We start from the raw sequence: 25,827 nt of genomic DNA, 5'->3' as shown, positions 1-25,827 counted from the left end.
TTAGCAGGAGTAAAGAGGGCAGAGTGCTAAAGCCAACAAAAATTGGTTCAGCAAAAATAGGGAAGTTAAGGCAAAAATATGGGGGAATCCCCACTCAAAAGATGTGATTTTCCAACAGTTTCTAAAGGAGGACCAATACTGATTTGAATAGTGTGCAAAAATAGGGTGGTTAAGGCAAACATATGGGGGAATCCCCACTCAAAAGATGGTCATTACCAACACTTTCTATAGGATGACCAATACTGATTTGAATGTTGTTGGTCCTTCTCTGTAGCACACTGCAAACCAATGATTGCTTGAAATGCCCACTACAATATTTAACAGTGATTGAAATGTATTCAAGAACTGCACCCTCTGCCTTTTTCTACTTCTCAGTGAAACTGCATAACGCAATGTGTATGCACAGATGTGGGTCACATAGCTCACATGCTATTTAAGAAAACAAAGGCTCCTATGGAATGTTATGTAACATTTGTAGTATAAATAGGCACAATGGCAATGCAAAGGGTTGCGAGGATGTCAGAAAGAAAGCTGACTGAACACGTATATGGTTTAGTAAATTATTGCATCATTTATGTAGAAATCAAGTAATTAACACAATACATGCCAAAGTATTCAGATATACAATTATGACTGTAAAAAAGCTAAACATGTAGAAAAAGGTGTTTGGTGTCCCAGTGAAAGTGCAATTGAAACTTTGATACATGGAAGACAATGGGGTTGGTGGGGCACTGGTAGGGGCATATGAGCAAGGGCGTTATCGCCGCTTTAGCAGCACCTTTTGCCGATAAAGCGGTGATTTTTGAAATTTTTATCGCCCAATTATCAAGCTGTCGCTAACAGCAGTTAGCAACAGCTTTCAAGCGATAGCAATCGGTTTGGGGCCCGCTTTGCATGTCAGCGATATCTATCGCTAATGACATGCAAAGTGGGTGTACCCAAACTTGTAGAGACTGAAAGCAGTTGCTAACACAGCTATCACCAATTAGCAATACCCGCAACATGATAAAAAAAGCAAGCTAACCCCGATTAGCGCCAGGATTTTACATCTGGTAAAAACCCGACTTAGCCATAATAGTCAATGGGAGGTGAATTCAATGGCTAAGTCCCCACCTGCCTATTAGCGAGATTTTTCTTAGCGATAGGAATTTTTTTGCTGTAAATCTCGTGTTAAACATGGGATTCGCCGCTATCGCTGGATTTTTTTATTGGCGTGGAGATAAACGTTAGTAATACTGCATTATCTCCGCGATAAAATACAGCGATAGAACGCGATATAAAAAATCGCGCAAAGCGCGGTTTGCGATAATTTTCAACGTTTTTGCTAATATGCCCCATAGTTTTATACATGTCTGCAGCTATCATAAATGCCTAAAATTATCTTGGGGTGGGCAGAACTCGCAGAGTTTCAGGGCCATATGTAGGTAATCCAAATTTACAGATTCTAAAATACCGAATTTTACCGATTCTGTATTTCAGAATCGGTAAATGGTATGTAGGTATTGATTCAGTAAATGTTACTGAATCGGTAAAATTCGGTAAATACCGATTCGGTATTTACCGATTTGGTAATTCCCATTCATTCCTTTGGGCCTGGAGGCCCATAGGAATGAATGTGAATTACCGATTTGGTAAATAGCGAATCGGTAATAGGGGGAAGACTTACAAGGGTGGCAGGGTGTCACATTGACACCCTGTTGCACCCCTGAATAGTGCATGGGTGCACATGTGGCACACATGTTTGTAAAACAACAGAAGAATAACCTGCATACCTTTGAGTGCTTAAAATTATTAGACTAATTCAAACAATGTTATCTAATTTCCTACAATTTTCAAAAAACGGTGCTGACCCCGAACACACCTGACTAGCCCCTGTCAGGTGAACTGTAACACTATGAATTAAACAGAATCTGTTTACATGCCAGGGTGCACTGTTCACAGGCCCAATTAGGTGCTGTAAGTATTGCGTATATGAGATAATTTTTCACTTCAGACAGTGCATTAAACAAATGTTATTCATCAGTAAGAAATAAGTCAGCGGTGTTTCATCATTTGTGCATTTGCCACAATGTGGTTAATCATAAAACGTCAAAAAACAAACCGTACAGCATGTACGTGAATTAATAATGAAGAAGAAAAACAACAGAAAATCCTTTTAACAGTGTGGTTAAATCAACACTGTGTATGCAGTTTATATTTGACAATATACAATGCTCCAATTTTCAATTCTTCAACAAAGTATCCAATATTTCCCAATGCATTTCTGTGCGGGTACCTTCATCAGGGGAACACTGCAAAAACATATATATACATACTATGTATTACAACTCTTTTAAATTTTCAAAAAAGTATCAAAATAAACTAAAAGCATTAACATATTAAAGTCTACACAAACTTAATTGTGTAATGACATCACCAGCCAAAATCATTTGTGATCTCCATTCTAATATCCTATGTCCCAAAGTGATATTTCTACCAATTGTGCACATAACCAGAACAAAATATTACTTATTAAGCAAAACATGCTGTTTTCAAAGAGTGCTGTTTTCAAAAAGACACGCAAAGTATAGTTATTTAAAGGAAGTGGTTTAAAAAAAGATAACCCAAGTCGAGTTAGATGATAGTGTGCACAAGTGTACTGAAAATTCACATGTGAAGCATGCTAAGTGTGCCCTTAATCCTTCCAATGCCTCACTTACCTAGGGTACTTGTGGCAAAAAACAACAATATGGTGGCTCTACATTATGAGCACGCGCCGTGCTCTGTATAAAAATGAAATAGAAACTACATTAACCACAAGCCTCTTTAGTATACCGAAGGTACGTTTATTAGTACTCCCAATGTCTAACTTGCATTCTCCTATTGATGGATGTGTTCCAATTCCAATTCTCTCTTCCCCGTAGCAAACACGAAATCCACATGATGCGATATTCTACAAAAAAGGTGCTAACATCAGTGCCCATTCCTATCGTATCTGCCTGTACTAATGTAGAGAGGGGAGATAAACCGCCCGTATTTCTTATCATGCATTACACCAGTATTTCGTGTTTCTTCCTCACCTGCGCTATTGCCGTTGTGCATGTTCCAGCGTGTAGTCGGTTTAAGTTACATTTCCGAATTCCTACGTCACGTACTGAAAATAGATGACAGACTATACTAGTATACACATGTATGTCTGCTACATGGCACTTTTGGAAAAGCACAAATGTGCTTTTTCAAAGGTTTTCGATATTTACCACCAACTTTTCGTTGGTGGTAAATACAGAATCCTTAACTCAGAAATGCACTCACTTGAGTGCTCCCTACAGTAAGGATTCGGTAATATACCAAATCCGTATTTTAAGGAATCAGTAATTTACCGATTCGGTAAATTACCAAATCTTTAAATTTGGCCCCTACATCTCAAATGCCCAATACTGGTCGCTAACGGCCGAAATTCGGTAATTTTGGCCGTTACTGATCGGTATTGGGCTACCTACATCATTCTGCAGAAGTTCACAGAGTTTTATAAAAGCTCCTCCTGATTCTGAAGAGGTCCGACAATGGGCGAAAAATATGCACAGCGCTGTTCAATCTGCAATTTAGCACCGGTAGCGCAAGCAGAGCTAAAAGAAATCTGCTCAAAGGGCACCATGCGGTGAACAAGCATGCATGCCCATTAGAGTTGATTTTGTTGCCTCTCAAGAACGAAATATAGTCGAACCGCAGAAAATCTACCTGAGAAGCAGCCGTCTGACAGTGACTGCTCGCAACTGCCCAAGACCTCTTGTGTCAGAAAATCACAAACTGGGGACACCACATTTTGCTTGCTCTTGCCAGCTCTTAGTAGTGGAGCCTCGCAGAAAAACAATTTTGTCACGCATCGATTATCGGAATTTGGCTGGAAACCCATATTACAAGAGAAATGCAGAGGCTCCAAATTCCATCAATTCCGCTGGCTAATGAAACATTCCACCCACCCCTGAAAATAACCCTAGTTGAAATGGAGCTGAGCTGCCAGGCCATCAAACAAATTACATCATTTCAATCTGACAGTCAGCGATCACTAATTTACCATCTTTTCATTCAACACATAAGTAATTAAACTGTGGTGTCCCACAAAGGTCAATTTGACCCCACTGCTTTGTCATCCACCCACGTACAACTCCTGAGGGTACGTTCTATATGTATGTGGACAACGTTTAAATCAAATTTAGGCTGTCTAATCTGAGTGCAAATATGAACCTTGTCAAGGTGGAAATACTTTGATCAACTGCCGTATTTTAACACACTAGTTGCATCCTTCTAACTTCCTGAAGGTAAATCCTACCAAAACAGTGGTGGTGCTAATGTCCGAAGCATATGCTTCCTGACTCTGAGCATGCTGACCTGAATTTATGCAACCTTCTCTATCTCCACCAAAGGAAATTTGCAATCTAGGCATCTATCTTGACACCGACCTATCACTCGAAACACAATGTTCAAAATTGAGCTTTGGCTGACTCAAGATATTGAAGAAACGTTTACATTATATCCACAGGCATATGACAGGAGCTAGTATTTTGATTCAATCTAAGTTGGATTATACTACAACCATTTATTTAGCCATCCTGACAACTTCCTCTGCCTACTTCACCTCTGCCGCCTACGTTTTATTTGGTACAGCAAAACATGACAGCTGATCATCATTTCTAGCAAACCCGCACAGGCCATCATACAAACTAGAATTGCCTTCAAAGCCCTTAATATAATTCATGAATCATCTCTGTCTTACCTTTCTTACATCCAAATGATCATTTTTTCAGCCAAATAAAACCATATGCTCCACCAGCCTGTTCTTAGTAACTGTGCCATGAGAACTGCAGCTGACAAATTTTGGAACTCTCTCCCTGCTGCCATTCACTCACAGCCTATTTTAATGAAATTCAGGAAAGCAATCACCTGCCTTTTTGACAGATAAATTCTATGTCTCACTTTTTAAGCTAGTTATATTAGTGAATGCATTTTATTGGATCAATTAACAAAAATTGTTACAAAAAGTTTCCTATAAAATATCCACAAAACTTGCTTGCTACAGTAGTCATCATTAACAACTATGAATTTGATGTACTACATCCGGGAAAACAAATCCTGAAAATACAGATCATAGATAATAAAAACACTAAAACCCATGTATCAGTTATGAAAAGAAATGGGAATAAAAAGTGCAAAATGGGTATGCACCGTTTTTTTTTTTTTTAAACCATGGACTTTCCCCTGTATAGATACTTCATGAAACAGGCAAATTCATATAAAATTTCCAGATAGAGAGGTATTCAAAGACCTATTTTGCAACAGAGATTCCAATAAAGTGCAGAATACATACATCTTGTCACAACATGCAAATCAAAGTCTAGGCATGCCCAAAGTGCAGTCTTGAAGTTTTAAAGTGCAAGGTGGGTTACTTAAACGTTCTTTAACTTTGTGTGCAAATTTGGCGAGTCTAGCCAATTCCATTGGTGTCTCCAGGCTAAAACAAGAGTTTAATGGCATCCTTGCAATAACGCGTCCCATATTTTAAAAACAATGGCCTTAGTAAAGTGCGACGGGCATGTATTAAGCAATGGCATATGCAGACCAAATGAACCATAGATTCTTCATGCTGGTGACATAGTCTGCAGGTGGTAATCGCCTCTAGGGATTTCCAGCGCCTGTTGATCTCTTTTATCGGCAATGCCATAAGCATCACTATTAATATTTGCTTTAGAATGATCTTGTTTATTGCAGCGTCGAGGTATGGTTGCCTTAACCGATCTTCATAGGAGCTGGCAAGTATCCCAATGTTAGTTTTGGAACGATTCAACTCCTTCAGATCTTCTTCCCTAGATAATGCTCTAACTTGTTTTTTAATATAGATTTTAGTATGCCAGGCTGATAGGTCAGATCCTGCAATTTGCTCATCTCAAGCTGTAATGCAGAGCAGGCAGTTTGCAGGTCTTTTCTCCTTAAATTATTGGCTTTCATAAAGATCATTTTCAGGGTTTACTTCATTGTGTTCGGAGGGGCCGCACAAACCCCTCGGTAGTACCGCACAAACGTCGCCCAGTGCTCGTAGCTTTGTTTATTCAACCCAAATTCCAGTAGCACCAGGATGTTTTGTGTGTGAGCTGGAATCTGGAAAATTCGCTTGAAGGCTCAGCAGTTGATATGTTTGAGGCTATTAACAAAAGCCGTAGGAAATGCTAACTGACCATATGTAATTGAGGGAAGCAGCTTAGCCCATATAACTCTTCTAGTGGATTTTGTTGTCGGGCTATTTAGTTTAGAATTAAGCTTGCACAAGGCAAACGTCACTGCCTTGGCATTTGTTTCAACTGAAGCAAGGTGAGCTGTTGATTTCCCATTACTCATCAGCCACACCCCCAAGTAGTTGTATTTGGTCACTGTTATTATCTTCAAGTTGCCCAAACTCCAATATTGTCCGAGTTTTTTGCCATACTTTCCGAATATAATTACCTTTGTTTTTCCTGCATTTGCTCTTAGGTCATTCTTTTTGTTGTAAAGACTTAGTGCGTCCAATAGTCTTTGAATGCCTACTTTTGTGTGATCTAATAGCACCATATCATCTGCATACTGCATTAAAAATAATCTGTTTGAGCCAATTTTCGGAGATAGAAGATTTGCCATATATAAGTTAAAAAGCAAAGGTGCCAATACACAGCCTTGTTTTAAACCACGGTCAGTTGGGATCTTTTTAGTAGCTGAATTCATTGAAGTTTTCACCCGTATCCAGGTTCCAGTGTAAAGGCTAATTATTGTCTTTAAAAGAATCTCTGGTATCCCCCAACCTTGTAGTTTCCGACCACAGCAGACTCCGACTGACTCTGTCAAAGGCCGCGGAGTAGTCCACGAAACATGCAAAGAGAGGCAGCTACTTTTTCTGTGTTGTCTGTTCTATCATGTATACAAGGGCTAAAATGTTCTCCATTGTGGACGCTCCTGGCCTAAAGCCATTTTGGCAACTTGGTAGCATTCCATTTTCATCGGCCCAGGTCTGCAGGGCTTGTAGAAGGAGGCTAGCAAATACTTTTGCTTCAATGTCTAAAAGGGCTATCAGCCTGTAGTTTGAGGGGTCCCATGTATTGCCCTTTTTATGAAAAGGTTGTAATAGAGATCTTTTCCAAGTATCTGGAATTGGTGAATTTGCCAGACAATGCTGGTAGAGCGACGTGAGTATGCTTCTCCAGAAATCTTGGTCTTCTTTGAACAATTGTTTTTGTAATCCATAAGGGCCTGGTGCCCCATCCTTTCTTATGTTTTTTTTTAAATTGTTGTCACGCAATTCCCTATGACGGGGGCTTCTGGCGGTACCTGCATATTTAATGGGTTCTTTACCACTGCCGATCCAGATATGTCTTCTGTAGCTACTAGTGAGGTTTTGAGCAGAGAAGTAATTGTAAACAGCTCTGGGGTGTGCCCGATGTCAAATTTTGTGTGTCACAATATAATGTTGTTACATAGGTTATCCATATGTCACTGGCAACCACATTACACCTGTCTTGGCCATGCCCAGAAAGCTTGTTAATATATGACCAGAATTCAGCCTGTTTATTTGGATTTGGCAAGGAAAAAACATATAGCCACTCCAAATCTTGTTGTTTTCTTTTATTGTCCCACACTTTTTTCCTATGGATTTTCTTTGCTAGGAGTTGGTTTTGATATGTTTTGTATTTTCCGTTTTGCTTATGGATCGGTGTGGCTGTTCTGAGCGACCTCTTACATTGCTCCACTTTTTCGCATCATGGTTGAAATTGGCGACAAGACGTTTCTACAGAGACTGGAGAGTGTTCATTACCTTTCAGAAGTTGGTATACCACGATCGTTAATTTAATCCAGTTCTCATTAATATTACCTGCTATGAAATCTTTGGCAGATCCAGGCCAATTATTTTTCCACCATCTTAGAGCTGCTGTATCTATTTTTGTCCACTTTAGTTTCCTTGGCAAAGCACACATTTCTTCACCATTGGTATTACCCACGGAGATGATAGTCGGAAGGCGGGCCGTGTGTAGGGTGAGAGTTATGGCAAGTGGGAGATGGTCACTAGTTGGGATAGGAAACTTTAGAAATTCCATCACTTGCCCATAGAGGTGACCACACGTGAAAATATAATCAATTATTGATTTAGATTGCCCCTGTGTGTCTTTTTTAGAGGCGGATTTAAGACGATAGCATATTTGTGTTGATTTTAATCTGTATATATTTAACAATTTATTCATCAACGTTCGAGCCTTATCTGTTGACAATGCTTCATCTGGTTTCATTCCAAGGTTTTTTGTATTAAAGTTTTCAGCTATTACAATCCCACAATTTGGTTGACTGCTCAGTAGTTCCTCAAGGGTATCCACTAGCGCTTTCATGTCACTGTGTCTGGGGGCCCCATTGCTATTAAAGTAAATATTCACGAGAATAATATTTATTGGGCATCCGTTTAATTTCAATCCTTGCACTAGGACTGCTTGAACCATGTCCATGTTTAATAGAGGTGAAGAAATATAAATCGATATTGTATAGTGTTGGCCTAATATATCCAATATATTAGAATACCACCTTAGGAAAACCTCCCACCCAAGTGAATATACTACAACCATGCACACATTAAGAATCGGGCCTTTTCTGAAGAAACGCCATGTTGGTTTCATTTCCCTGTACCTCTTGCTCTTGCTAGGAAAACACGTGACCTGCTACTGTGTAGAGAGCGAGCCTGAGAGGTCGTCCTGGGCTATGAATGGACCATTCATTCTAACTTAGGAAACTCAAGGTCGCATCTGCCTTTCTTGTGGGATGATTCAGAAAAGGGGGTGGTGATGGACAGAGCATCTGAATTAAGCAGAACACTCCTACCCAGTCAAAAGATCAGGGCTTGATCCATCACCGTTTTTTAGCTCACTGCACCATCCCAGTTCAGAACCTGGCTACATGCAAATTAGTCTGTCCCTGGCCCAGTGCATCATGGGAACAGGGCAGACCAAACTACCAAGCCAATTCTTTACTGGAAAGGAAACAAGCTTCCGGGGACCGGTTTCTGGCATTACAGCCGTCTTCGGCCCGGCTTGCTTGAATCCTGATGGTGCAGTGAGCAAGGGACTCATGTCTGAGCATACCCTTCCACTCCTATAGTGGCCAAAACGATTCAGAAAAAGGGGTGGTGATGGACAGAGCATCTGAATTAAGCAGAACACTCCTACCCAGTCAAAAGATCAGGGCTTGATCCATCACCGTTTTTTAGCTCACTGCACCATCCCAGTTCAGAACCTGGCTACATGCAAATTAGTCTGTCCCTGGCCCAGTGCATCATGGGAACAAGGCAGACCAAACTACCAAGCCAATTCTTTACTGGAAAGGAAACAAGCTTTTGGGGACCGGTTTCTGGCATTACAGCCGTCTTCGGCCCGGCTTTCTTGAATCCTGATGGTGCAGTGAGCAAGGGACTCATGTCTGAGCATACCCTTCCACTCCTATAGTGGCCAAAACGATTCAGAAAAGGGGGTGGTGATGGACAGAGCATCTGAATTAAGCAGAACACTCCTAACCAGTCAAAAGATCAGGGCTTGATCCATCACCGTTTTTTTAGCTCACTGCACCATCCCAGTTCAGAACCTGGCTACATGCAAATTAGTCTGTCCCTGGCCCAGTGCATCATGGGAACAGGGCAGACCAAACTACCAAGCCAATTCTTTACTGGAAAGGAAACAAGCTTCCGGGGACCGGTTTCTGGCATTACAGCCGTCTTCGGCCCGGCTTGCTTGAATCCTGATGGTGCAGTGAGCATGGGACTCATGTCTGAGCATACCCTTCCACTCCTATAGTGGCCAAAACGATTCAGAAAAGGGGGTGGTGATGGACAGAGCATCTGAATTAAGCAGAACACTCCTACCCAGTCAAAAGATCAGGACTTGATCCATCACCGTTTTTTAGCTCACTGCACCATCCCAGTTCAGAACCTGGCTACATGCAAATTAGTCTGTCCCTGGCCCAGTGCATCATGGGAACAGGGCAGACCAAACTACCAAGCCAATTCTTTACTGGAAAGGAAACAAGCTTCCGGGGACCGGTTTCTGGCATTACAGCCGTCTTCTGCCCGGCTTGCTTGAATCCTGATGGTGCAGTGAAGCTTGTTTCCTTTCCAGTAAAGAATTGGCTTGGTACTTTGGTCTGCCCTGTTCCCTTGATGCACTGGGCCAGGGACAGACTAATTTGCATGTAGCCAGGTTCTGAACTGGGATGGTGCAGTGAGCTAAAAAACGGTGATGGATCAAGCCCTGATCTTTTGACTGGGTATGAGTGTTCTGCTTAATTCAGATGCTCTGTCCATCACCACCCCCTTTTCTGAATCATTTTCTTGTGGGATGAGCACATTCTTGCAGACGCCGTGCCTGTACTCCTTGAGGGTGAAGGCGAGAGAGAGGCTCTCCTATATAGGGCGCTTTGCAAAGTAAACAATTGAACCTTCTCCATTGCAGACTTACTTATTCTTGGTAAGTAAGGTATATGGCCTATTGGTAAGTATAGCTCTATGGTATATTTTTTCTAGTACTTCAGTTGGCGACTCCGCCGGGACTCCGCGATAGGGTTGTCCCCTCCTGTAAACAGGAGTAGAGGGACAGGGAGGGGTTCTAGTCAAGTGGGTGGATTGAAAAAGGATCCTAATTGAGAAACCAGTTTATGGTAGAATAGGAAATTCCACTCTCGAGCCCTGTGACCTTCCCAGCTGCTAAATAACCCTTCGCCGGAGTCCTTCGGGCTTAACCCGGAACAGCTGACCGTGTTGGTCTATAAAGGAGTCGGCAGTGGAGAACACGCAATCAGACCTGAGTGCACCAGGTGAGTGAATTGTATTGTTAGTCCTTTGATGACTTTGGAATAAGCACTTTGGAGAAGTGGCTTAAAGAAACAGTTAACTGTATATGGAATTTGGTGGTTAGTGAACCACAGGGAATCTGTTTGGGGGAGGGGTTGGCCTAACGGCTAAGGCGCTCGACCTCGGACCTGGGGATCTGGGTTTGAGTCTCGGTAACGACGCCAAAAAAACCCTGTGATTCTGGGCAAATCACTTAATCTCCCTGTGCCTAAAAAATGAAAGTGTGTCCTCATGTAACATAACTGGTGCTATGTAAAGCGCTCTGATAACTGATTCCGTTCGGTTCTAGTTGGCTATATAAAACTCCGGAAAAAAAATAAAAAAATAAAAAAATCTGGGGGTCTGACGTGGCAGTGGAGTGACAGCACGGGTAGATGCCCCACAGACTTGTTCGGTGATTAGTTGGGACAACGTCGGACGCCTTAGTGTTGCACAAGGGGGTGCTGACTCGGCCGGATCCTCTTCGGAAAAGCCCTAGGAGCAACTGGGTAAGCATGGGGTCTGGAGCTGTGCGCCCAGTCGCCCCTGCCCAACCAGCACAGGACTATGGGATGGTCTGTAAAAGGGTTCGTGGTTCGCCTGTCTGATGATCCCAGGGAAGTCTTTGGACTTTCTCTTTTGTGAATTCTTTTTGTGGTCGTTTTGTATTTTGAATTCATGACCGAATCGTTTCTATCGATCGAAATGTATGCACTTTAGGAATAGATAGCAATTGAGATTGTACGATTTAGGAGTGAAAGGGTATGTGATGAACGGACGCGTCCATGTGAGTAAGTCTGGTTGAAATGGTATGAGTTATTGAATTTATGAACATGCCGTGTTTTAGTAAATTGTGTTTTGGATGCTGCCGTCGTCGGAGTGGACGGCTGGAAGAAAGACAGCCTGCTCCTCTGGAAGGCAGTCCTAGTTTTGATATGTATGTAAAACATGGTATTTCTCCCATTTTGTTTAATACACTGTGGAACAAGTATACTAAAGATAATTTAGAACTACAATGGCCTTTAACGGTGTCTTTTGATGAAAGAAAAATTAATTATTTGCAGAACAAATTGTTTATGAAGAGGAGCCGTAAACTATGTTCGACTCCCTGAACCTGTGGTTAAAGGAGGCGAAATGACGGCGAATAAGAGAAGAAAAATTGGGAAAAATTAAAAGTGGACAGACTGTTACCCAAAAGGCAGTGGCATAAGAGAAAGAAAAGGTAGAGAAAAATATTGAACAAATGGATAGACAATTTCGATTACAGACAGATAAGAGTTATAAGACACGGACTGAGGCAGAGGATGAGATAGAGGCATTATTAGAATCCCGTCCACCACCTCCATATGCCCCTCAAGGTTTGTATCCTGCGGTCCCAGTAGCTAGGATAGGAGTGGCTGGAGCTCCATCTCCCACAGCGGTGCCCTCAGTTGCTACCGCACCAGTATCTGTGCCCCCTCCGGCTCCATGGTTTTCTCCTCCTACCCTTCGTCCAACTACCTCAGATTTGATTACTTTGCTACCTGGGCCGGTTGCTGCTTCTCCCTTGCCCCAGGTATTTTTATCACCCCCGGCTGTAGGACCAGCGGTCTCCTCTAGGGGAATGACCACTGCCTCTTCAGATGTTACACCACGACGCCCTGTAGGGGGTTTGGAAGGCGGACGAGTTTTTACTTGATCGTCCTTAGGATCTGAATAAAGACGGTCCATTGTGATTCAGGCATCCAAGTGGATGTGAAATCCGTTTATACTTTAGAAGATATTTGGAGTACTATGAAAGATTTTGAACCAATTACGCAACAATTGGCATTAGAACACATGGCAATCCGATTAATTTCCTAATGGGAACAATGTTTTGAGGAAGGGCTGGCTCCGCAGATATTATGTGATATCAGGGATCGAGCTTTTAAGTTCAAATTACAAGTCGATGAAGTATTCCAGAATGTTGAGACCCTGATACAATACCGAGAGTGAATGCATAGGAAATGTCCAGACTGGGGTGCACAACATCCCATGAGAGAAGTGCATCCTCTTTTCCATCCGGAGATTCCCGAGGTAAGAGATGGAGGTGGAACAGTGACCAGAAATCGTGTAGAGGCACGTTTCCAAGAGCAGTGGGTTTATACCCCCTGTAAACGAAGTGAAGTTCTTACATTAAAAGCCCAACTTCCTGACCCACGTAAAAATCCTACAGCTTATTATAAAGAATTAACCGAAGCTGCAAATTCGGGGCTATGACTTTAGCTGATATTGAGCTATTCTTCGGCCTCTTGATCCCAGTGGATATATGGAGACAGGTACATGACTCAGATCATGCTGCAGAACTTGGAGGGACCTGGGATCAGATTAGAGTATGGGACAAAGATCGGAAGCCGGGTGATAAACCTAAAGATGAGATTTTAGCTATACCTCCTCGTATCATAGCATACATGCAAACTCTCATTCCCCCACGGAAGGTGGATTGGGATAAATTAACGGCCTGTAAACAGAAAAAGGATGAGAGTGTGTCTGATTTTTTTTACCCAGTTTGAGAAAGTATTTATTGACTTTAGTGGACAAGACTTGTCCACTGAAGGTGGCATACGACTATTCGTGAATAGATTTGTCACTAATTTGTTGCCTGAAATAATGGCACGATTACAGGCTGCCGAAAGTACATGGACCACTTAGAACCCTTCAGTTATTCTTAGCATGGCTCAGTATTATGAACATCGGGAAAATGAGAGCAAGGACAAGTCAGATAAAAAAGTTAAAGAGTTGAAAACCCGAATGCTGTTGCAACAGGTTAGTAGAGGACAAAGTGCTAGGAGAGGAGGAAGGGGTTCCTTTCCAAGAGGAGCAATGATGAGAGGAAGGGGAGGAGGGGGTCCGGTTCCTGATATAGGAATAAATCAGTGGTTCAATTGTAGACAAGAGGGACACTGGCGAGCTCAGTGTCCATTATTATATGGACGGGGTGGCTTCAACAGGGGAAGAGGATGAGGAGGTAATGATCGGAATAGTATGAGACGTAGGGACATGTACGGTGGTGAGGCAGGAAGGAATTATTTTGATGATCCTCAAGGGAGACAATACTACAATGAGGATTATCGGGAGGACGGATATGAGGGAAATGGTTACGCATGAGACAGCCACGGACAGAGCAGGGGCCACATATCAGTACCAGTTGACCAACAGGGGCCTCATGTAAAAGGGCAATTGATGGGGACATCTGAGAAGTTTTTGGTGGATACAGGAGCAATGAATAGTTCTGTTGCTCATTCACTGGTCCCAGGGGCCGCTCTGTCTGGGCAAAATAACGTATCGGTGGGTTTCTCAGGAATCCCAGTAGTAAGCCCCATTTCTAAGCCACTGCCGTTTACGATCGGCCCAATTACTGTGGACTCTCCATTTTTGCTTACTTCTAGTTGTGGCGAGAATCTGTTAGGATTGGATATATTAAAGGAATTGCATGCTCGTATTTACTGTTGTCCTGATGGTGTTTATTTAACCATGCAGCCTCCTACTAAATGCACGTCTCAATGTTTTGCCAAAAATGAACATCTTCCACCTGAATTTTCCAAGATTCCCCCGACCCTTTGGGCAACAGGGGACACAGATGTGGGATTGTTAAAAATACCCCCTGTATCTATTACCTTAAAACCGAATGCACATTTGCCACGTATCCCACAATATCGAATTTCACCAGAAGGCGAACGGGCCTTATTACAGATTATTCGTGACCTGATTAGGAAATGAGTGGTAAAGGAAACAGCTACTAATGTTTGTAATAGTCCCATTTTACCGATTTTGAAAAAGGCCCCACTGGACGGTGACCCCGACTATAGAGATACATATCGTTTTGTGATTGACCTCAGAGAGGTTAATAAAATAGTGATTCCCCAATATCCTGTGGTTCCGGATATCACTACTATGATTCCCCCTACCGCCCAGTATTTCTCAGTGATAGATTTGAATAATGCTTTCTTTAGCATTCCATTCCACCCTGACAGCCGTCATATTTTTGGATTCTCATTATCTGGCCGCAGTTTTAGATTTTATCGTGCACCTCAAGGCTATACTGAGAGTCCTAGTATTTATAGTCAAGCACTAAAAGCAGTATTAGATTAATTAGTCCTACCTCCTGGTAATGTTCTCATCCAATATGTGGATGACATACTGGTGGCGTCAGACACAGCAGAAGATTGCAAAGAGGCCACTGCTAAATTATTGACCCATTTAGCAGCTAACGGTAATAAAGTATTTTTATCCAAATTTCGATATTGTCTACAGGAAGTGACCTACTTGGTCATTTACTGTCGAAAGCGGGGAGAAGACTAACTCCTGAACGAATAACTGTTATTAATAACATGTCTGTGCCCCGTACTCAATGTGATGTTCGTGCTTTTCTTGGCATAACCTCTTACTGTCGCCAATGGATTCCTAATTTTTCCCTTCTGGCTAAACCCTTGTTGCATTTGATTAACAAAGATGTGCATGAACCTTTGCCCTGGACAGATGAATGTCAGGATGCTTTTGATTCTTTGAAATCTGCTCTTTGCTCCGTACCTGTCTTGGGTACTCCGGACTACCGAAAACCTTTTGTGCTTTACGTACATGAGGTGGACGGTTGTTCACTTTCAGTGTTAACGCAAGGTTTTGGCGGAAAGCAACAACCTTGCGCATATTTTTCAGCAGTATTGGATAATGTTGCCAGAGCCCTTCCTAGCTGTTTAAGGGCTACTGCTGCTGTGGCGGTGGCCATTCGACAGTCGGAGGGGATTGTTTTGAATACTGACCTCACAGTGATGGTACCGCATGCTGTGGATATACTATTGAATCGAACAAAAACCCAGCACCTTACGAGTGCACGATTGACTGGTTACGAATTAACTCTATTTGCACCCCATATTATTATTAAACGATGTGCCACTCTGAATCCAGCCACGTTACTACCCCTCCCTTTGAGTGATCAAAAGGACGATGTCCATGATTGTATATTTAGGACTGAAGAAGAAACGAAGGGACGAGTAGACCTAACTGACACCCCTTTATCTGAACCTCAAGGGGAGTTGTATGTGGATGGTTCATGTTTTAAGTTGCCAGATGGCATGACAACAGCTGCATATGCTATAACTACCCTCAGAACAGTAGTGGAGACCGCTCGGGTTTCCCATCACTCAGCGCAAGCAGCTGAACTAATAGCATTATTAGAAGCGTGTGAACTGAGCGAAGGTTTAAAAGTAAATATTTTTACAGACAGCCAGTACGCCTTTGGCGTGGCCCATAGTTTTGGGCGTCTGTGGAGGGAACGAGGATTTCTTACCTCCCATGGTCAGAGGATACAACATGGCCCTTTGATTGAAAGATTGTTGAATGCTTTAACCTTACCAGAGAAGGTGGCCTTATTAAGTGTAGCGCCCACAAGAAAATCATTGCTACTACAGGGGAGGGAAATGCCTTTGCCGATCAGGTAGCAAAGGATATAGCGCAAACTAAAATATCTGTCATGTTCCCCAGTGTATCAGCCAGATGGGTGGTGGAGACAACAGTGTTTGACAATACTATTGAAAGTGTTAAAGAACTACTGAAAGAAGCTACTCCTGATGAAATAATGAAATGGGAACAGGAAATAGGGAAGTTGGATAAAAACAATTGTTGGATTGATTTCACTGAAAAACAGCGATGGCTTTTGCCCAATGCACTGGTGTATGCAGTAGTCGTAATGGCCCATGGTCCCGCTCACATTGGTGCAAAAGGTATTTGTGCATTGTTAGACCTTGTGTGGAATAACCCGAATATTCCGAAAATTGCTGCACATGTGGTTAAATACTGCATGGTTTGCTTACAGCAATATCCTGGAGGGAGGGAGACAGTCCTTAGTGGGAATCTTGCGCCTCCTTCTTTACCGTTTGAAGTAATACAAATGGATTATATTCAACTCGAAAGGGTGAATAACCTCAAATATGTGCTGGTGGTGGTATGCGCTTTTAGTAAATGGGTTAAAGCATATCCTACTAGGGATAACACCGCTATGGCCACTGCAAAAGCCCTAATCAAAGAGTTTCTGCCCCGATTCTGTTTGCCTCGAGTCATTTGGACAGACAACGGGGTACACTTTAATGCAGACCTTGTCAAACATATTTGTAATGGTTTACAGATAAAACAGAAATGTCATGCAGCACAACATCCGCAGTCTGCAGCACTGGTGGAGAAATATGATGGTATACTGAAATTAAAGATGGCAAAAATTCAAGAATGCACAGGCTTGAGCTGGTCTGATGCTTTACCCCTAGCGTTAATGTCATTAAGAGTAACCCCCCCATTCAAGAGCCGGGCTATCACCTTATGAGGTCGTTTTTGGTCGACCAGCTAATGTGTGGGGTGTCCCAAGACCTAGGTCCTTCCGTGATATTGATTACCCTATGATGACAGATTATCTGTACGCTTTAACTAAAGATTTGCATTCCATTCATCAACAGGTGTCAGCTGTATTGCAGCCGCTGCCGGAGGATCCCGGACATCGTTTGGAGCCAGGACAGTGGATCCTTGTCTGAAATTTTCAGCCGAAATCGAGTTTGGAACCAAGGTGGAGCCGTCCCTACCAGATTCTCTTGGCAACACGGACAGCAGTGAAAGTGGATGGGAAGAAGCACTGGATTCATGTCTCCCACGTGAATAAATTGCCCCTTCCGCTCCCTTTTGATGAGCAGAACCGAGACGGAATCCTAACACAAGAGGGAGAGCGGAGGTTGAGTTTTGTGCCTTTCTCAGATGCCCTTGAAATCGGGCAAGAGGAAGGATTGTTGATACCACAAGGAGACGAATCGGCCCCAGTCCTTGAATCTTTTGATAAGGCTGATTCCTCAGAGGCTTCTGAAAAACCTGTTGCACCGAATGTCCCTGCTGCTGTGCTGTTTCATGACCAGGAACAAACTGGCCACCTTCGATACAATTTATGGCCTCGAAAAAAACGCGGTACCCCAGTTTCGGATTTTAGGAGATAGGGAAAGACTTGAGCTATAGGGCTGGAGGTAACTCTTCACTGGGGTACTGAGCAAGACACTGGACTGAACCCGTTGAGAGCTTGAAACTGTTACATTGCTCTGTTCAGATAGAAAGACTGTGTTACATTAAGGGCCTAAATTGCAACGGCGAAATTGAAGTGAAGTTGTTCCTTTTTGATGAACAATAGGAGCCTGCCTGTGAGGCTCTAGACGGACACAGGAAGAAGAAACCCTCTGGCAGTTGGCTCGCACCCTTTTCCGAGTTTAGTTTGGACTTTTAGGGGCACATTACGATCGCAGACGGACTTGCGTCCGTCCGCAAGCCCAGAGTAGGAGGGAACGTCCGCATGTGCTGTGGCGTTCCCTCCTGTGCAATTAGGATGTGACCGCCACCCTGGCGGTCACATCCTCTATTTTTAACATTGCGGCAGGTGCGGCTTCAAGCTGCACCCGCCGCAATGTTAAAAACGCATGCATTGCATTTACATGCACAAAGCGGCAGGCACCACACGGTAAATGCAGGGGGGTACCATAGGTACCCCCCATGTGCACCCCCCACCTCCCTTCACCCAGGGGGCCCGCAACGGGCCCCTGAAGTGAACATCCGTATGCTTTTGCACGGCGGAGAACCCGCCGCGGAAAAGCATGTCTGGGAAGCCATCCTAATATGTCTGGCGGTGTCTGAGAGACACCGCCACCATATTAGAGCTTTTCCGCCGCGGTTGTAAGCTGACCGCGACGGAAAAGCGGCGGACTGAAACCAAGACCCACCAGCCATCCTAATTTGGCGGTGGGTCTTTGGTGGGTCCGCAGTGGATTTTCCGCATCCTCCGGGCCGGCGGTGGCTTCCGCCGGCCCGGATGATGCGGAAAATCCGCTATCCTAATCGAGCCCTTAGTTAGGATGTGCCCCTTTGCCCGATTTGCCCTTGAAGATGAGCGACCCCTTGCTCCCCGACCTTTCTCCGAAAATATTCCCATGTTTTCCGGTTGGGCTACCAGAGTGAAGGTAGCCTTTGTAATAATTATTGCAGTAATCATGATAATATTAATGAGTGTGTTTGTATATTTAGAATTTTAATATCCTATGCACAAGGTATTAGGTACTACAACAGCTCCGTCTGAACATTTATTTTATACTTTGCCTCCCCATAAGGAAAGACATCGAGAAACGTATGCTAAAATGTGTTCATTGAAATGTTACATGAAGCTCACAGCACCACAAATAAGACAAACTGTTGGGTATGTGGCCTTTTGCCATCTGTAATGCATCGTCATGATTTATTCATTTCTCTGCCATTATCACACCTAACGAGCTGTGAGGCCTGGTTTCAGTTGCTATCTCTTATGTATCTACATTATGTAGCCGACCCCAAAAGATATACCGAAAAGGATTATGAAGCTGTTCTAAGGTGTATAGAACAACATCAGGGATTTGATGCATTGGGAAACCAAGGAAAGGGATCTTTAGATCCAGATGGCTGTATGAATTTGTATACCACTTATGAAAATGCTACCTGGTTGAAGGAAGAAATGTTAGATTTTGAACATTTTAACTCCACGCAATATTTCCAGTATTTCCAAGACCGTAATGTTACTGATGACAAGGCAATGCCAGTCCCTATTTTAAATAGTACTGCTTCATTTTGTATTAGAGGAAAGGGTCATGTGAAGGTAGGAGATAGTAGATGTAACTACACCTACACTTTGCATACCAACAGTACCCCGCCCTTGATTGCTCCGCCTAATGTGTATTTCGTATGCGGCGAAAACGCTTACACTTGGCTTCCCCGAGGATGGGCAGGGCAGTGTTACCTGTCTTTCCTTTATCCTCCAGTATATATAGCCCCTTCTAATTATCATAGGAATCACCAGCTGACTAAGCGAAATTCAGATCTCTCCCGACTCAGTAGAAGTATCGATACTGATAGTACTCATCACACTGACACCGCCTCACAACAGTTTGTGGGCATAGCAAAGGGTCTCTTTCCAATATGGGGTCCTATTTTTACTAGCAGAGACATTAGACGTCTCTCCAGAGTGGTGGAAAATGTAGTTCAAACCACTGCCGGAATTTTGACTAATTTGACGGTAGAGCTTCAGGCTACGAGACTCGTTTTGCTTTAAAATCGGAAGGTGCTTGACATCATCCTAGCTGATCGAGGTGGAGCATGCCGTGTGATCGGAAGCTCCTGTTGTGTGTACATCCCTGATTCTACTCCAACTATACACTTAGTCATTCAGAAATTACATTGCTTAGCTGCGGAAGTTCATGCTGACACTGGTACTTGGTCCTTAACAGGGTGGTTCTGGAACCTCTTGTCCACTGGGTGTTGGAAGGTCTTTATGATCCTGGCTGGAGTAATTGGGGTGGTATTTACTTGTTGCCTGTGCCTACATTGTGGGCCAGCATGTTGCTCTTACTGCCCTGCCAAGCTTACTGCCAGGCGAAAATAGAGAAACAGTTAGTGCAGAAGGAAGTTACAGATCTAATGCAAATAGATGAAGGTGTGTTTTGGGATTAAAACCTGTCATTTCTTTGTATGTATATTGGCTACATCACGCCAAAAGGGCGGTTTGAAGAAATATACATCGATATTATATCGTGTTGGCCTAATGTATCCAATATATTAGCATACCGCCTTAGTGAAACCTCCTCCTCCCTAGTGAATATACTCGAACCATGCACACATTAAGAATCGGGCCTTTTCTGAAGAAACGCCATGTTGGTTTCATTTCCCTGTACCTCTTGCTCTTGCTAGGAAAACACGTGACCTGCTACTGTGTAGAGAGCGAGCCTGAGAGGTCGTCCTGGGCTATGAACGGACCATTGATTCTAACTTAGGAAACTCAAGGTCGCATCTGCCTTTCTTGTGTGATGAGCACATTCTTGCAGACGCCGTGCCTGTACTCCCGTGCCCGAGAATGAAAGGAAGGCACCTTTACTGACCTACCCCCGAAATAGTTTGAGCTGAGTTTCGAATCAATCAATTGTGTCTTATATGGGTTTTCCTGTTGGCTTCACGAGAAGTGGTACTTTTCCATGTACGGGGTTTTCATGAGGTATGCTGAAAGTATATATGCACTGCTTTGAATGTAATTCAGCAGTCTCCTCTGCGCACCTTTGAGGGTGAAGGCGAGAGAGAGGCTTCCCTATATAGGGCGCTTTCCAAAATAAACGATTGAACCTTCTCCATTGCCGACTGACTTATTCTTGGTAAATAAGGTATGTGGGCTATTGGTAAGTATAGCTCAATGGTATATTTTTTCTAGTACTTCAGAGGTTTTATTTTTATGTTGCTACTAATTCTCGTGTATATTGATAAGCCCACCAACGGTCTTCCAAATATATTATGCTTCTTTGCAGGCTGTTGAAATTCCATGAAGCCTGGTATCGCCATTGGGATGACCGACCAAGTTTCTTGCAGACATAACAGGTCCCCCGAACTGCAAGTATTCGAATACTTCCTTATTATGTAGTGAGGCTTTAAGCATATAAACATTCCATGAGATTACTTTGAGCAAGTTGCCAGGTTTATTGCTCAGGCAACTATTTCCTTATGTGCTAGGAGCACATGCGTTTTATTTCAGTGGACTTGGGCAAAACTGTATTTTCATGTTGGGAAATGCTGTTGTGCGAGGGATGTAATTCGTCCCTTTTAGAATGTACTTTCGTGGGCGCAGTGTTGAATTTGGATGCGATCCTCTTTTTAGCATAAATGGATATTTCTCTTCTTCTGCAGTGTGAACATTAATCCCCCAGTTTGCGAACCTTTCTTTTTCTTTCCAAATTTTTTATACAAAGTAGCTGTCGGTCCATTTTAGTATTGTTGACTCTCTGGTTGTATTGTTGTCCAAGATTTTAAATTGTGCTTGGGTGAGGTCTTCACTGGAGATGGCGGAGAGCTCTGGGATGTGATGGAAAATTTGTAGAATGTTGGACCTGTTTAATGTGCCCAAACTTCCCTGTGAAATGTATTCAGGTGTGAAAATGATTATGTGATTCTCCTCCTCTTTATACCCTTGTGCTGGTTGGCTGGCCACAAGAGAATATGAGGCAAATCATTGCATGTTTGTTGGAGATACTTCGTGGTCATTGTTGGGTTCTCGGGACCCCTGAAACTCACTGTTATTCAGTGGGATATGGATACTATCATTTCTCTGTCCAATGTTGTCTACTCAATTTTCCTATGGCTTTCTTTATGGTGTACCTTATGCAGACTGCCAATACTGACCAATTGCGGAGTCACTTCTGGTTCGTGTTGTGATTGCTCTTCAATATTGTTGGCCGGTCCATTCAAAATTGGTTGGGATATAGGATCATTTGGTATGGATTGACATGTCACCTGGCTTTCCCTTTGGAAACTCAAAAACAAATTCTGTGGTTCCAGGTTCTTTTGTATGGGTGCCTTTGTTGCGGGTGTTTTTTGGGTCGAGCGTTGATGAGTTCTCTAGCGCCCAGTTGTATGTCCTTTGCCTTTCTTTGTTGTTTTAAGTTTTTGGCATGTTTCTTCAAACGTCTCTTCGCCCTTCTTGAAAGATTTTTACTCAGTTCTATGGTATGCTCCAAATTTGTGGCCTCACTGTTATTACAATGCATGTTCTCATTGATTATAGATTCCTCAGGAGATGTTGTGCTTTGACGGGAAACTGATGCCGACTGTAAAGCTAGTGGAGTTATGTCCGAGCACAAAATTGATTTACTGACTTGTATGTTCGTCAGTGTCAAATTAATTTCTGCTGAGCAGGTTTTCCCCTCAGGATTGTTTACAGTGCTCACTACCATTGCAGTTCGTAGGTCATTAGGGTAGATTGTTGCACCTGCCGGACTATTCATGCCATTTTGTGTGCCATCTTTTGCAGTCCCTTCAACTATTCTTTGAAGGCTCTGAACTATGGTTTCTGTTGTCTTTGCTTTAGTTCTATAATGATGGATGTTAGACCTTCAGGCAAAGTGCTAAGTTTCTCTATAATTGAAAGGCATGAGCACCTAGCAGTTGGCTGCAACTGCAGCAACTCGATTTTTTCAACTAAGATGTTGATTTTAGCTTCGATGTTAATCATGGCTATTGCAAGAGCCTGTATAGTATCCATTAGAGTTTCCTATTTTTGCGTTCGCCATGTAAGCGCGTTGATGGTTGTTGCTAATGTGGAATTTATTGAGGATAGCGGAGAATTTTGTTTGAAACATCCATTGTGGAGTGTACATTTTGTTTTGGTGGTGGAGTGGAGCAAATTAGTTTTGCTAGTGTTTTAGCACCAAGAAGCTTAACGTAACTGGGCTCCACAAAGAAATATAGCAACACATAATATTTGTTTTTATCTCCAGAGCTGTATGCATTGAAATTGGGAAAGCAAGATAAAAATGAGGACTGTGTATGCTAACTATGTCACAGAAGTGTTGAACTGGATTACTGGCTATTTCACTGTACAGTGTAAGGCATCAACTCAACCCATGCCATGAGCTCGGTTCAACAAGTTATATATTTATTGAACTGTTTCAGTCATTTCCAGTAAAAGTATGTGGATTTTCTTTAAGCATAACATACATATTTACTTACTTCTTCACGATAAAAGCAGACCTTTATTTTGTGCATAGTTGGACTGGAATCTGGGAACATCAATTCCAGTTTGCCAAACAGAAAAGTACTACAAAAACAATATTCTTCAAACTTCTGAAGTAATTCAAAGCAAAACCTAGAGCCACCCTTCTCTGAGCCTTGCACCCATGTTCCAGAGCTGCAAGACAAGAGTAAGGCCCTCTCTTGATACTCGCAGTGCTTGACTGCCTCTGAGAGGCCCCAGACAGGGCATTCCATAAGGGCTCCAACCAGTCCACTGATATGAGGCCCAAGAGAGATACCTTCCTGTCCTGGGCCTTGTTAATATTGATGTTAATGTATGCAATGATACATGTATGTACAAAAAAGAAATTAGGGAGTCCTTTTGTTTTCAATCAAAAACTAAATCAAATCACGGTTGTCGAAATCTCCTTATATGACCTTTACATCAACCCTGTGTAAGAAATATGTGGTAAGGCAGGCCCTGCACCCTAGGCCTGAGGTTACTGATTGACAAATCACAGGTGGGTGGCACATAGCCAGCATGACGAATGCGCAAACAGGAAAAAACTGATTCGTTCCACAATTATGCAGCAACACCATAATGGTCAGAGGGTTGTGCAATCCCATAAAACACCATAAAGTTAGATGCCACAGAGGAACATCCTTTACAACGCAGTAATGACACCGCAGTGCCATTACAACGCGGGTTTCACAACGCAAGTCGTTACCACGACTTGCGCTGGAGGGCGCTCTAGGCTAAGGAATAGTAGATTTACTATTCCAGCACCTTCCCTACTGTACGTAGGCTGGTGTTGGAATAGTAAATCTTACTATTCCTAAGTCCAGCACCCCACAGCGCAAGTCGTGGTAACGACTTTCGTTGTAAAACCTGCGTTGTGATGGTCTGCGGTGTTTTATACCGCGTTGTACCGTCATACATCCGATGCCACAAGAAGTTAGGAATACTCAGCCTATCCCGACATAGCAGACACAACACACGCAGTGATCATGTGCTCCCATTCTGGACATCTGGACAATTTACCCACAGGCCCAAATTTTGCACACACAAAGGATGAGACCCACCTGCATTTGTTATCAGGTGAGAGAAATTTAAGGCTTGATGACTAAGCCCACATTCCACTTCCAAAACAGGATCAATTAATTGTTTTATGCTTCGAGGAAGTTATAAAAAGATGCTCAAAGTGATTGGACTTTGATTCAGACCCATTTCTGTATGCTGTGCAATCATTTTGAATGTCTTCATGCATTTCTTGAAGCATCATAAGCATTTCATAGATTGTGTTCTGTATGCTGTAAAATCATTTTAAATGTCTTTTTATGCATTTCTTTAAGCATCATAAGCAATTCATAGATTGTGCTCTGTATGCTGTACAATCATTTTGAATGTCTTTTTATGAATTTCTTGAAGCATCATAAGCAATTCATAGATCATGTTTCATATGTAGGATTGGTCAATTCCCATCTGGTTATTTGCAACCAGCGGGCTTTTGCTTTAGACTGTACTGTGAAGAATGGCATGAACCCTCCCGCTTTGACTTGTGTGCCAGACACAGTCTGAATACTTCCGGAATGTTCTTGAACTGAGCCCAGCCAAAATAATCAGAAGGTTTTTTCTCAAGCCTGATTAATAGAGTTGTTGTCTTATGTAGCGAATGTTGGTACAACTCTGACATATCTTCTGCAGGAATTACCAGGGTTGGGATGTGTATGGTGACCAGGGGGCAAAGACCTCTCTATCCAGGAACAAGCTGGATATAAGCAAATTCACTGCACTGTCAGTATTTATCCATTAGCGTGGAGGTGCCCATTGCATGTCTGGTACGTACAGTATTGCGCCACAGTGGAACTGTTCCTCTACCTCTAAAACACAAGGAATAATTGTAAGTTTCCATACAATTAGGGGTTGCCCCTTCCCATGCAACCATGTGTACCAGTCTGTCTTAGTGTCCCATATTTCCTGACAGGGGTTATCTATGCTGGTATTTAACCCTCCCCTACAAGACTTATTTCCCTTTGTGTTATCGAGGTGGAAGGCCCTACACTGGGTCTCCATGTCGGGCATTCATTTGTTAATAAAGTACACTGCACCAGACCTAATAAGGGCCACCCTGGGAGCAGATACAGAAACGGGAGCAGATGTGTTTGTGGACTGGTGCTGTTACTTTGCTACCTCCAAGAATCGCTTTTCTAGAAAGTGGCCAAACAGTATCCTTCCCTAGGGTGCCCCACGTATCTAACTCTGACTCTTACTAGGCTCGGTGAAGGTGCGGTGGGATTGATCTCGTAAATGGTCATGTTCACTAATATTCTAAGGGATTCTACTCTGTTGGGTTGTATCTTGGCCCTAATCCTACATAGGTGAAGGTAGAGAAGGCATTTCGTTTTCTCAAGGGCTACCG

The sequence above is a fragment of the Lissotriton helveticus genome, chromosome 1_1, assembly GCF_964261635.1.
Source record: "Lissotriton helveticus chromosome 1_1, aLisHel1.1, whole genome shotgun sequence".
Lineage (NCBI taxonomy): Eukaryota > Metazoa > Chordata > Amphibia > Caudata > Salamandridae > Lissotriton > Lissotriton helveticus.
This window is presented reverse-complemented; position numbering follows the sequence as displayed.